The following is a 13363-nucleotide window of genomic DNA, read 5'->3' as shown; positions in this document are numbered from 1 at the left end:
AAAAGAAAGCAGTGAGAAGAACACTTCGTTTGTAGGCTCCAGCGTAAGATAGGTCACCTAACCTTGACAAGACTGAGACCACATCAGGCATGTGAAGAATGAGAAAAAGGCAAGTCAGAGACATTAACATTAAAAATATAGACACCTGTCTGTGGGCACCAAACACTTTGAAGGATAGTTGGCAGATTCTGTAATGTTTTTGAGGGCTGTAGTTTTGGATTTAGTCATACAGATCCCAATAAAGTCCTCCTTAAGCATCTAAATCCTTTGGGGTCTGGAATAAAGGGCATGAATTATGCAAACCACATAGCTGACATTTGCCTTGGTGGTAAGTACAGAGAGAAGCATGAGAGAAAGGAAATTTGAAATAACATCAATTACCTGCTTTGAACATTAAGATACAGGAAATGCAAAGCTTTGTTATCTGAGCATTTACATTTTATTTAAATCTTTCTTTCTATTATCTCTTTTAAAACATGGCAATGCAAACACTAAATGTAGGACTAAGGAAAAAAAGGGAAAAAAATGAATGTGCTTATAGTCGAAATCATAAATGCCTAGTTATTGCTGTCTCTGACTTGTAGATTTGTGTGTATAAAAGGCATCTAGAAGCATAATTGCAGTGAATTAAATGAGTTCGTACAGGTATAAATAAAGATACATTTGTCAGAATTTGTGCTTTGAATCTGTGAACTACGAAGCTGATACTTCATTTACTTTTGATTGTTCCACGTGTAGCTATGAGAAGCTATGAGATGGGACTTTTTGCTGTACATTTTATATCAGTTGTCAGCAGTTGTCATTTTGGATCTCTGAATGGAGAAAAAGTCCATGGAATATTATAAGGGAAAAGGAATAACAAATGCAGAGGGCCAGTGTAAGCAGCCTAGCTGCCCCGGTGGCCAAGAAGCACATTCATTAAATGTCTGTGTCATATAGTCCTTGCTCCCTTTTTAAAGTAAGTGCAATAATTACCAAACAGATGTTTCTGCTCTAGTATGCCCCAGGCCCAACCAACACATCAGATTCACATCAACACACTCACTTCACAAAATCCCTCCTGGATCACCCAGATAGTATCCCCATGGCCTCCATGCAACAGTGAGTAGAGCACCACCGTGCACAAACCATTCAGGTAAGGCATTACTAGCGAAGGGCAAAAGCGGCAAGGTTTAGTGAATGGGTAGCATGATGGCAAATGACAATCATAGCAAAACAAAACAATGACCAAAGAGGGAAACACAATTAAATGCAATGAAGTAGAAAATAATACTGTAGATATAATAATGTGTTTGTGCTCAGGTGGAATATTACAACCAGTTCTGGGCAATAACAACATGACAGAGAGATGGGCAGGAGATTGAAATGCTTAGAGAAGGAAGACATCTGTATAAGAAGAGAGTCATTTTAGAAAAGAGAGTCATTTTAGAGAAGACATGAATAATAAGGTTACACTCTGACTGGGACTGAGGTGCTTTCTTTTCTTTACTTTCTTCATAGGACAATAGCTCTGGAATTTTCCATACTATCTGAAGGCATTATATTAAGAGGAAATATTTGTTTGCACACGATGCATAATCAAGCTTTTAAACTCCTTGTTGTAAAACAGCATTATGCCCAAGAGGTTTGTAAGACTCAAAATACATGTTGATATGGCTAATGAGAAAAACCACCATTGCAGTATATAGCTTAAGAAAAAGGGGATAAAAACCTTCATGCTTCAGTGCATAAGACAAAGACTAACAAGCAGAAGCCAGGGAGAAACTTTCCTTAACAAATACAGGGAGAAACAAGAATATAAATTTTTAGATCTTCTCCAAAAGAGAAAGAGGTTACTAAGCTGTATGGATCAATGCTCTAAGTTTCTGCATGAGCAAGGTAGTGAAGGGCTTTCTATTTAAGCAAAGTACATAACTGGATGTTTGACCTTCAGCATATCAGAATGCTGCTTCACCGCAGCAGGTCTGTGCACAAATAAAGCCCAGCAGTGCTTGGGCACTGGTTTTACTGGATCAAAGAGGAGGAAAGAGCCCTGGTGCTGAAACAAGGAAATGGTGTTTTCATCAGCCAGTTCTGTGCCTCTGATAATCTGGCTCCAAATCAAGACAGTCTGTAGCACCAGACACATCTACAAAAGATTTAGAAATTTAGATATGAACTCTTTTTTTTTTCTTTTTTTTAATATTGCTGTCATGTTTGATCAGATCTGCCAAGGCTGGGAGCCAAAAGTGACTTATGAAAATATTGAGGGCAGACAGTCCCTTTGCTGAGGCAGAGCTGAAGGAAGTAGCCAGCTGATTTGGCATAAGAAAGGAAGTGGGTCAGGATGTGTCTAAATCTTGTCTCCCCAAAGCCATCAAGCTAGCATTATTAATCTTAATGTTTCCATTTTCATCCAAAACATTTTAAGTGTTCATTATCTACTAAAAAAAAGTCATAGAAAGCATAAAGGAAAATAAGATTTGGTGGAGAAAAATGTATATATTTGGGGCAAAAAGCTTAGCTTATGTCTCTATTTTTTATATATTTTTTTCATATCTGCCTATTGTCTTCTTACAATATAAGTAAGCTGCATATCAAGAATTTTTAATTATGGTCATTTTGAAGTAGAAGTATCAAGTTATTTTTCTGAGCTGGTGAAAACCAATGAACTCTTTAGCAATAAATAATTTAAGCTTCAAACTGAGGTAACTTTTTAGCAGCATAATTCACGTTCTTTTTTGTTTAGAGAAGAAATTTTTCATTAAAAAAAATTATCCTAAGTTACAGGTTGTAGAGTGTTTCAAGACAGGAGTTTTAAATCAGAAATCATCTTACCGCTAACTGTAGAGGGGTCACCATCTCATCACAATTCATTGTTCTTCCACATCATCAGCAAAAGTGTCCCTGACAAATATCCAGCCAAGGATAATATCCCTTCACCCAGCTTCACAGCAGTCCTTAATGCCTACCCTGACTTCACTCTCACAATGGGCAGTGTACCAGGATAGTCCCAAAGCCATGCATATAATCATGTCCTTATTGCAGGTAGAATTAAGTTGCCATCACACAGCTCTTTTCTAGATGAGGACTCATTTTCTACCGGGGAGAAAAGCTTTTCGTATGTATTCCTGCGGTTTTGGAGTGAACTTCTCACTGGTTTTCTCTGGAAGAAGACAATGAGCAGTCCTGATGCTAGAAGAGCATCTTTTTAAAAAGAATAGGTCATTGGAGTAACTTCAAATGAATAATTAGCATTTTAAAAATGTCCTGATGCTTTCTCCTTTATTTCTTCTACTCCTCTCTCTTCTCAATTTTTATTATCTTTCAAAAGAGCTGTGCTAGTTATGAATTCATCCCTTTTGAAACCTTAGGGGTTTCTTTTGCTAGCTAAAATTTTTATCACTTAATAACTCCTTGTGCTTCCTTTTTAGTTACCTTCAAAGATTTCTTAGCAGGACTGAGCTGAACATAAGGTTTGGGATGTGCCTGTATTTTCTTCCAACATGAAGGATGCGATTCTAAAGCAGTTCCATTCATTGTCATTTGCAGGTTGGATGTTTTTCTCTCTTGCAACCTTTTCTTAATTCTCTGTGTGTTTGCAGGAAGAAATGTATACTTGTTTTATTATCAACCTGTGTCTGGATCCTTTTTCTTTTTTTTAAATGCATTCCCCAAATCAATTTTCTTGAAGCTTTTCTCAGCATGTGAATAAGAGCAAAACTCCAAACTGCTTTTCATTTATATTAACATCTTTTCTCTCTCAATGAGTGTGCTTCAGTCTCAGAAACTAATCTTCTGGATTTTCCTTTGCTTTGCATTTCATCCTTTATGCTGTCCTGGTAGACTCTGCCTTGTTTTGGAACAAGTCAAAAGTTTCTCACAGCAATATAAATCACAGTAAGGTTGCTACTGTTTTTGAAGGGTGATTATCAGAACATTCTCAATGATCTTCATATCAGGCCCATTTTAAGAATTATATTTGCTCATTAAAAGTATGCAGTAAAGCAGAAACTTCTCTAGCAGCTTTTTACATGGCAGATACATTCTTCAAATGAACCATTTCTCTTTCAATGAGAATATAAATCTGTGATACTACTATCCAGAGAGGTTTTTTCTCATCTGGACACTGATTTTTTTCTTAGCTATTTTTCTGGTTTTGTTATGATATAGTAGTAACAGGAAGCTTATTTCTCCTACTTTCATTGAAAGTGGGAAACAGAAAGTTTTTCTATATTTTTAATTTTCATTAAGCAAACATTTAATTTACCATTTTAACAAATGAATGAATGCATTCCTTTTTGTAGCTAATCAAAACTTGACATCAATACACTATTTACTGTTACATGGTGACACATATATTAGGAATGTAGAATAATAGGAACTGGAAAGTTAGTTTGAACTAATTGTCCTTCCAACCCAGCATACTGTACTAAAGCTTTCAGTGCCAGAATATTCACAGTGGACAATTATGAAATATAATTGCCCACAGTGAGAGGTTTATCTTCATTATTTAATATGTTGGTTTGTGACTGGAGTCATATTGATTTTTATATAGTACTTACTATTTTTACTCTAAGAGTTATAGTGTTGCCCAGATCTGCATGTACATGATTTTAAACTGTTGTGCTTGAGCTCTGGGAGGGAGCATCATCAGTTTATGTCCAAACCTTACGTCTTTGTATGCTAAGTCCATCTTAATAACGGGATAAAAACTAACCTCCCTTCCTTCTCCCTGTCTACACAATAAATTGCAAGAAGTCTGGCTGATAGTCTTTCAAAAACAGAGTACTTTAACATAACAAACCGTTAGAAGAGATATGGACTGACACAGATCGTGAATTCAGTTCATCTGAAACTGCTGTCTGTAGGCATTTTGAGACAATGTATTTGCCACAAAAGACAGCAGTGAGAGGGAAGGAGAGCTGTGTGTAAGGACTTCAGCTCACTGCTGGTGCTGGGCCCAGGCTCCGTGCAGGATGGAGACAGAAAAAACTAAACAGTTCAGTTCACCCCTGTAACAAAGAGGAACGGCAGCGGCAGACCATCGCCCTGCAGACACCGCTGGGGTGTGAGGCTCGAGACTGGGTGCTGTGCATATGGTGGCAAGAGGGTGCGAAGTGCTGTCTGGAGCCTGAGAGTTGCCTAAACCATCATGGATGTGGTGGCCGCTCTCCCCGCCTACATACATATTTTAATTTTCCTAGTATTTGGCTAAATCTTGAGGCTTAGTGGCAGTGAGTCCTACTACTTAATTTTGCATAATATGCTTTTTTTCCCTCAGGGTTATGTTGGTGGACTTACAGTTTCATTGAAGGACTGATTATTCCTGTATTAGGAGAAAATGCAGCTGTAAAGAAAAATACTTGCATTTTTTTCATACGCCATTCAGTATTTTTATAGTCTTGTTATATCCTTTCAAATTCATGTCTTTCCTAAGCCAGACAATCTCAGTTTTGGCAATCTCTCCTCGTAGAAGTTGTGCCATGCTTTTAGCACATTTCTATGTGCACCTATTTCTATGTCTTTATCTCTTTTCTGAATAGTTTAACAAGAATTGAGCACATACTGTAGCTGAGGGCACATCACTAACAATACTTTCAGAAAAACAGCCTGTTCCATTCTTTCACACAATAATATCTCACTTGTTTGGGTTTTTTTCTGGCCACAGCTGTACAGATCTTTAATCAGAGCATTCATTGCAAATTATGAAGGCAGAACCCATCTGACTTGTTCAAACACTTGCTTAGGATGTGCAGTATCACTTTATAGACAATACGAAATGTCTACTGTCATCACAGTACATTTGCATCTATGGCATTTTCTACCCTTTCATTGACCTTAGGATTTATGTTATTTTGTAAAATGCTATTTCATTCTTCTCCTCCACTTCAGAAACATGCCCCATACCATTAATGCTAGAACACACCCTGCTTCAGACTGCTTGATTACAGAGATGGTCAACACAGAGTTACCACAGGAGTCTGTGGCTTAGCATCACCCATCATGAGTTGTTCATGTGCAAAAATCTCATGCTCTCCTAACACCTAGGAGCTCACCAGACCCTGTCAGTCGAGCAAAGTACTTGCATGCCCAGAGGGATTGCCTGGAGATGTGTGAAGAAGTAGGTGACATTGCCAGCTTGGGCAGCTACCTTTGATGTCACTATGGGAAGGTATCACTGCCTCACTGATAACCCAGGCAGGATTAAATGCAAGTTTGGGGTTTTATTTTCTGTGCAGTGTCTGATACTCTCTGAGCATATCCTCTTAGATTCATATGTTACAACTTTTCAAAGCTGCTGTCAGGCTGGTTCTTTATTTTCAAACACTTTCTCAGCTGTCATTTCTTATGTGAAAGTAATATATTTTTAATAAAAATTCTTTTCCTCTCATACAAAAACAAAATAAAAGAATCAAGATGCCTTCATTTTCTTGCTCCTTAAAGAAAAAAGTGTGTGTTTTTGTATATTTGTGTGTATAAAAATTTTTAGTGTTTATTTTGTTCTTTTGATTTTTGGTTTCAAAGAAATAAAATCATGTTATTTTGTAGGGACAGTTGGTATTAAGTTTTTTGCTATACAGCATTGAATGCTGTTAACAAAAGCTGACAGTGTTCTGAGTTTCTGGAAAATCTGTCGTCTTCATGCTGGGATGCCTGAGACTAGATATTTTCTACATGTTACTATTCTCCATCCGAAGGATAGTTGCATTGTTAGTTTTGACATCTATCTCTTGTAAACACAATTCTGTATCAATGGATCTTAGCATCTTACCATGTTTGCGGATGATTTGACATAGCTGATGATTTCTGCAGCCAAACTCAAAAGTTAGCCTTCAGTTATGTGCTTTCTTGAGTGTTATAAATAAGCACTTAATTTTCACATCCATACTTGTGAGAGAAGAAAACAGTCTGTAAATAGCTTATAAAACTAAAAGTTTATCCTAAGTTTGTCTTATATCAGATGGATCTCATTTAGATAGTGTTTGTCTTTCAGCAAATGGCCAATTCTAAATTTATTGAAGGGAGTAGATAATTTTCTCAAGGAGTTTGAAGGAAATAAAAATCATCTCTGTATCAAAAAATAATCCTACTTAGCTTTCTATTACTACCTGAAATAGATTTCTGGTAACACACTCTTCAAATAACAAGTTTGAAAAAGAATTTCATAGAAATGGTCTAGATTATGGGGGCTTCTATTGCACTCCCTGAATCCTAGGATATAGAAGTCAATGTATAAGATTAGCACAGATTGTTCAGTCTGGGCATATAACCCTGACATGTTGGGAGAATCCCGATTTCATCTTTAAAACCATTAGCTGCTTAAAGATATACAACCAAAAAATCATAGTTTCTAGGGTGCTTCTGAGATCTAGATTTCGCTATTTTAGCTGGCAATGTTTCATGACACAAATGAAAGCAACTTTTAAATTAATGAGTAATGATACTGAAATATATCTTAGATTGAAGAAAACTGGAATTTAGAAGAGAAAAATCAGCTTTTACATTCACTTAAGCAGTTGAATCAATGGTGGTTGATTTTTTTTTCTTCTTTTCTTTTCTTTTCTTTTCTTTTCTTTTCTTCTCTTCTCTTCTCTTCTCTTCTCTTCTCTTCTCTTCTCTTCTCTTCTCTTCTCTTCTCTTCTCTTTTCTTAAGTACCACTGAGAAGAGAACAAAACAAGGCCGAAAGAACAGAGTAAGAGTGAATCATGGATACCAGGACTTCTAATCCCGTCTTCTCTGTGAGTTTTAGCTAGGAGAAATACTTTAAATGCTTGGAGATGGTAGTGGGGGCAGCATTCTTATACCACTATGATGATGTTTCAGAATCAGTTCAATGAATGCTCTTCCACTGACTTTACCTCAAGTTGTATCAGCAACCACAGCAGCACTGCTGATGATCCATCCTCTCTGACATTACAGACATTACATTGTCAGTATCCTTTCTTTGACTCTAATTAAATACAGCTACAGACCGAGTATTAGAATGAAAAGTCTTTTCTTTTGAGTTTTATGGATAGCCAAGTGTTAAATGTGGATATTCTTTTGGTATTTTTTTTCAGTCAGGATTAAAATTCAAGTAAAAGAATTAACCTATCTGCCTCTGTGCTCCACAGGGAATTTTATTATTCAGATTTATTCATTAGAAGACTTGCTATTCTTGTTTGCTCTATTTGCTTTCATTAAGTGTTTGGCATTAAATGCCTTCCTATTGCATTGATGGCTAAAAAGTAAAATAAAAAAAATAGCACTGTGATATAAGATTCATATATCCTGATCAATATAAATGATTATTACTTTCAATACAAAATAGTAGACAGTAAATAGTAGCAGGCAAATACACATTTTTAAAAGCCCAATAGTGAGGCTGTTTGTCGTCACCAAAGTGTCAATTTCTGCTTATGGAAACATAAGTATGCTGCACCTGCATCATGATTTATATTTCAAAATACTGAAATTCTATTGTTTTTCATTCATTAAGCATATTTACAAAAAGTACAGTCAATTCAAAGAGATATAAATGTAGTCATCTTCTTTTCAAGGCAGCAGAATAAATGTGGTTCCCAGTATGCAACAATACTCAATGCTTTTATGAACTGTTTTAAAAAATCATGCAGAAGAGCTGTGAGGTACAAAAATCCTCCAATCATTCCCTTAGGGTAAAACTCCAGGTCTCTAAAAGTCACCTGAAATTTTATTGTTCTTTTCAGTTGGACTAATTCCTGCCTGGCAAGGTGGCCCTCTTGTGCCAGGATGGCTGGCTTCTGCTAGGCAAGCAGCAGGAAGGCAGGCTTCAAGCCTTATTTTCCACTCATCCACACACTGCAGGGGTGCCCTGGGAGCTGGTCCTGAGCAAACTAACTGGTATCTCAGTGGAAATCTTGGATGACTCTGAATTTTCATCTCTCTCTTATTGCCATATGGGCCATCTCCAGCAGTTCATGCTCAGCACAGCCACCGCCTCTATCCATACGTGGCCGTGACACCCTCATGTGTTGAAGGAGGACAGACAAGATCTTAGGCAGAATATGATCCTTCCTGACAGAGCTCAGGTTTTGCATGCTGACAGGGAAGACAAGATTTGTTGGAGCCTCAATTCAGGTCTATTGCAAGAGTGATACGGGCAAGATGCTTCATGTCTTACAGGCACCTGGTGCTATGGGCCATCTCCAGGTCACTTGGCAGCAGTTACAAGGTCAGCCGCTGCATCTGGTGCCATCCTGGACTCCATGGAGCAGAACCACTGTCATGAACCAATGAATTAAGATAATCTAATTTCTGTGGCAGTGATATCTCTGGTGAGGTCTGATTCCCTCAGCCCAGAAGCTTTAGAGATTTTGGTAGTTATCAAACCCTGCATCTCCACATCATCCTCCCCTCAGACTTTTCTTCTGTCCTCAACAGTCTCATAGTGTGATGCTCTCAATTTCATTAGATATCTTCAGTCAATTGTAGACCAGGATTGAACTCCAATGACCAGTCAGCACACTTGAATAACAACTACTGATCAGTGAATACATGTGGGGCCAAGTTTAAAATGCAATTCAGGAAGAAGAGAGGTTTTGATGTGAAGCTGCTTAACTCCCATTAACTCCCCAGCAATTTCCAGGCTGGAGTTCGTTCTCATAAAACATAGGTCAAATCATTTCTGAACAGCCTCATAAGCATGAGCACTCTGCACAGGGAGCATTCAGACAGCGTGTGAACAGAGCTCAGTGCGTAGTGGAGGGGCCACGGCCCGCCGGGGGACTGTGCCGTGTGAGTCAGTGCTCCTCCCGTGTTCTGCTAATTCACTTGGATTTAAACACCACTAAACTGGATGGGCTATAACTCTTTCTGCGGAGGTCATCTTTCCGTAACCCTTTGCCCTGGTGTTTTCTTACATTTACTCACTCGCGGGTGAGATATATGTAAGGGCATCGGTGTCCAAAGGCTTGAAACTGCTATGCCATGATGAAGAAGGGGCAATAATGAATTGAACAGCACTAATGAAGGGCAGTGAAGTGGCCATTCAAAACCCCCACAGAATATTCATTAATGTTAATAGGAGCCTCCTCTGTGCCCCTTGCCTCTATGCAGAGACCTCACTTAAAGGGAAGCACATGAGGTACCAAGACAGTGTTTCTCAGGGTACTTGTGGTCAGCTTCAGTCGCTCACATATATTTCCAGCAGATCAAAGGTCAGTGCAAATAGAGAATCCCTATTAATTATTTCCTAAGCTTATATTCACCACAGTTATTGCCACCTACTTTAGTTCAGTAGCAGGAACTCAGCAAGGCCAGCTAAAATGAGGGCCTTCTGTTTTAAAAAACAAACAAACAGCAAAATTATTTTAAAACTAACACTGATAATAATATGTTTCCTCAAAATAAAATTGCTAGTGCTTTCATGTAATTAAGCAAAAATAAACAATGCCTCGGTTTTCTATGTATATATGCAAGAGAGGTCTGATATTTCAATCACATAATTATTTTGCCACCTTTTCTCTTTTTTTTCTGCTTTAAACTGGGTTGAGGGAAACTCATGTAGTAGTGATTACAGCAACTGGAGTCTTTTAAGCAAGAGATGATTATTCTAGTCACACACTGAGCTATTATTTTCTAGAAAAATTCACACATGAAAATATGAGACTGCTCAAATGCTAGGACTGTCTCAGTTACTGTTTGTTACTGTTCTTCTGAGTTATTGCCAGCTTTTGAACAAAAAATATAAACTCAAGCTCAGACTGAGGAAAAAGCCCACTTACAGTCCAAAGCCTTTTCCTTTGGAGTTATTCTGACTCAGGAATTCTTTCTTTGAGGAATGAAGAGAACCTCTGGATCAGAGTAGCTTATAGTGATAGAGTGTTTCATATCATGAGTCAGAAAAAGATTTCATGGCTTGAGCCCATGTCTAGCATAAACATTAATTCCTGAGGAACACAAATATTTGCTTTTGAAATATCAATCAGACGTCACCAGAGACATTAATGTGCACCCCAAAGACTTGTATTTTATCTCAAATTCAATATTATGTCAATATTAAGTCAGTCCTGAGTTGGTGGCTTTTTTACTTTAATAGTTATACTGATATTCTTGGCAAAGTATGAAAATGTTTATATTTATGTGAATTTTATAAGATAATATATGTAATTGTTCAGAATGGAAAGGCAGATGGATCGGTAGAATCCAGATTTGCCTGGCAGACCACATGCCAAACATCTATGAACTGGATTATATTTCCCACCCTATGATACTGTTTCTTCCAGTATGACACAGAGTTTTTGTATGGGGGCAGGGGGTTTTTACCTCCCAACAGATGAAATATTTCAGACTTGCAGAGACACACACAAAGTATCCATCTTTAGATATTAATATGCTATCTATGCTTGGTGTGTGCTTTGTACCAGTGATAATCAGGAAGGTGGTGGTGGAGTGAGAACAAAAGTGCCAAAGGGGGCAGGAAGAAGGAGAAAGGAGAGAAGTCTCTGGGCAGTAAGTGCAAAAGGGGAATTGTGGCCAGGAAGAACAAAGTAAAGAATGGGAAAAATTGTTGCTAATGCCTGATGTGAGGAAAAGGCAGAGATGACCTAGAGATTTGCAAGCGTTATAACAGAAACGCAGGAGAGGTGGCATTGCAACTCAAGAGTGTACAGGAATGCAGGTATGCCATCAGAGGAAACTTAGAGGAGAAGGAAAACAGAATAAAAAGTCGAACAGTCAGATGGAAACTGAGAAGCAAAAAACAACTCAGAGAATCACAGGGTAAAAGGAGGAAAGTAAAAATAGTGGTGACAAATGGCCAGTGAGTATCAGCAGAATCATGAATCAATTGAGCTGTAAACTGGTGTGGTACCAAATCTGTTAGGTGATTGCATGATCCGTAGGAATCTCAATAAAAGTACTGGCAGGAGACCAGTATACTAGAGGAGCCGGGTTTATCTGTTACATGACTCCAGTGAACTCAGTAGATTTGTCTGAAGGATGAAATGTGTCCCAGGAGGTCAGCTGCTCAGGAGATTTCAGATCAATAAGCAACGGGGTGGATAATTGATATGGCAGTTAATAAATGGGGATTTTATGGTAATAACAATGATCCCTAAGTAATGAAATCATCTGTACGGCAACAAATCAACAGCAGCAGATGACTGTACCAAACCACAAGGGATTATTTTAGAATTAAATAAAAGACAATTATATTCCTTTCAAATTCCATTAGCCACAAACAATTAAAATGACCCCAGACAGAAACTGGACACAGATGTTAAAAACAAATTAAATGGCAGAGTAATTAAAAGCAAATGGATGTAGCAGTTTCCAGGTTATGGAAAGTGACAGACCAGACAAAAGGCATAACATGAAGTCTGAGTGGTTTGAAACAAGAGAAAGGTCAGAAGAAGAGCAGGGGATGCAGCACGGATAGCACTGAAGAAGACTCTGAGCATGGGATGCCCTGGAAAGGGCTTAAAGGCTCAAGTGTGGAGGGCTGTGGGGAAAAGGTAACTCTCATGGCCTGGTAACTGACAAAAAAAAGAGGTTGAGCCAATTATTTAGAATTACATTTGTAACAATGGAGGTTGATGACTTCTTCAAAGTCACTTTGTTCGGTCCCAGCAGTCCCTGGATCTAAGCAAGGAGGTGTGCAGAGGCCAGGGGTTTTGGTGGCTCCCTGGCAGTCCCTGTGGCAGAGGCTGTAGCAATGCGGTACTTATCACAGAAAGGCTCAGTGCAGTGGATAATGTCGGCAAGGGCCCCGGGTCCTCCCGCAGCTCACTCCAACATGCAGCGATGCAATGGTGCACCCAGTGGCACCACAGCAAACTCGCAGTGATTTCCTTGAGAGTGGTGAGAACAAGCTGATGATCCCTTCCCTCCCTGTTTTACTGAATACAGCAATAGCTCTAGCATTACTACAGCACCTTAAAAAAATTCCCAGAGAATGATTTTACTAAGAATATTTTCTGAGATCGGGGTTGGTTTTTAGCCACCAGCTCAGAGCTAACACTCTCGGCCTGGTGGAGGAGACCATCTCCCAGTTCCCTCCTTTCTAAAAGGGATGTGGGGTCACATTTCCAGATCCCTGAAAGTGTGCCCAAACACCAAAGTACTCATAATTATGATAGACATTTTCATTGCTCTAGTTTGTCCTGTTCCTGTGTTGGACAGAGCTATTCGTATCTCTCTTCTCCACCCCACTGATTACTGAGGGGTATTAAAATAGAAGGAAACCCGCTGACAGCAGAAGAGAGACTCCAGTCTGAAAGTACCTCAGGGTAATGAGACCCGTCTGAGATTTGGGAGATAAAATGTTACTCTTTGTCTCATTCAGAGTAGGGGCTTGCTGAAAGTTTTACCACCATTTCAATTAGGACAGTACTCCAACTGTGTATGCAAAAGTAGGTA

This window comes from Dromaius novaehollandiae, chromosome 3 (assembly GCF_036370855.1).
Source record: "Dromaius novaehollandiae isolate bDroNov1 chromosome 3, bDroNov1.hap1, whole genome shotgun sequence".
Taxonomy (NCBI): Eukaryota; Metazoa; Chordata; class Aves; order Casuariiformes; family Dromaiidae; genus Dromaius; species Dromaius novaehollandiae.
The sequence above is the reverse complement of the archived record's forward strand: the minus strand, read 5'-3'. Positions refer to the sequence as shown.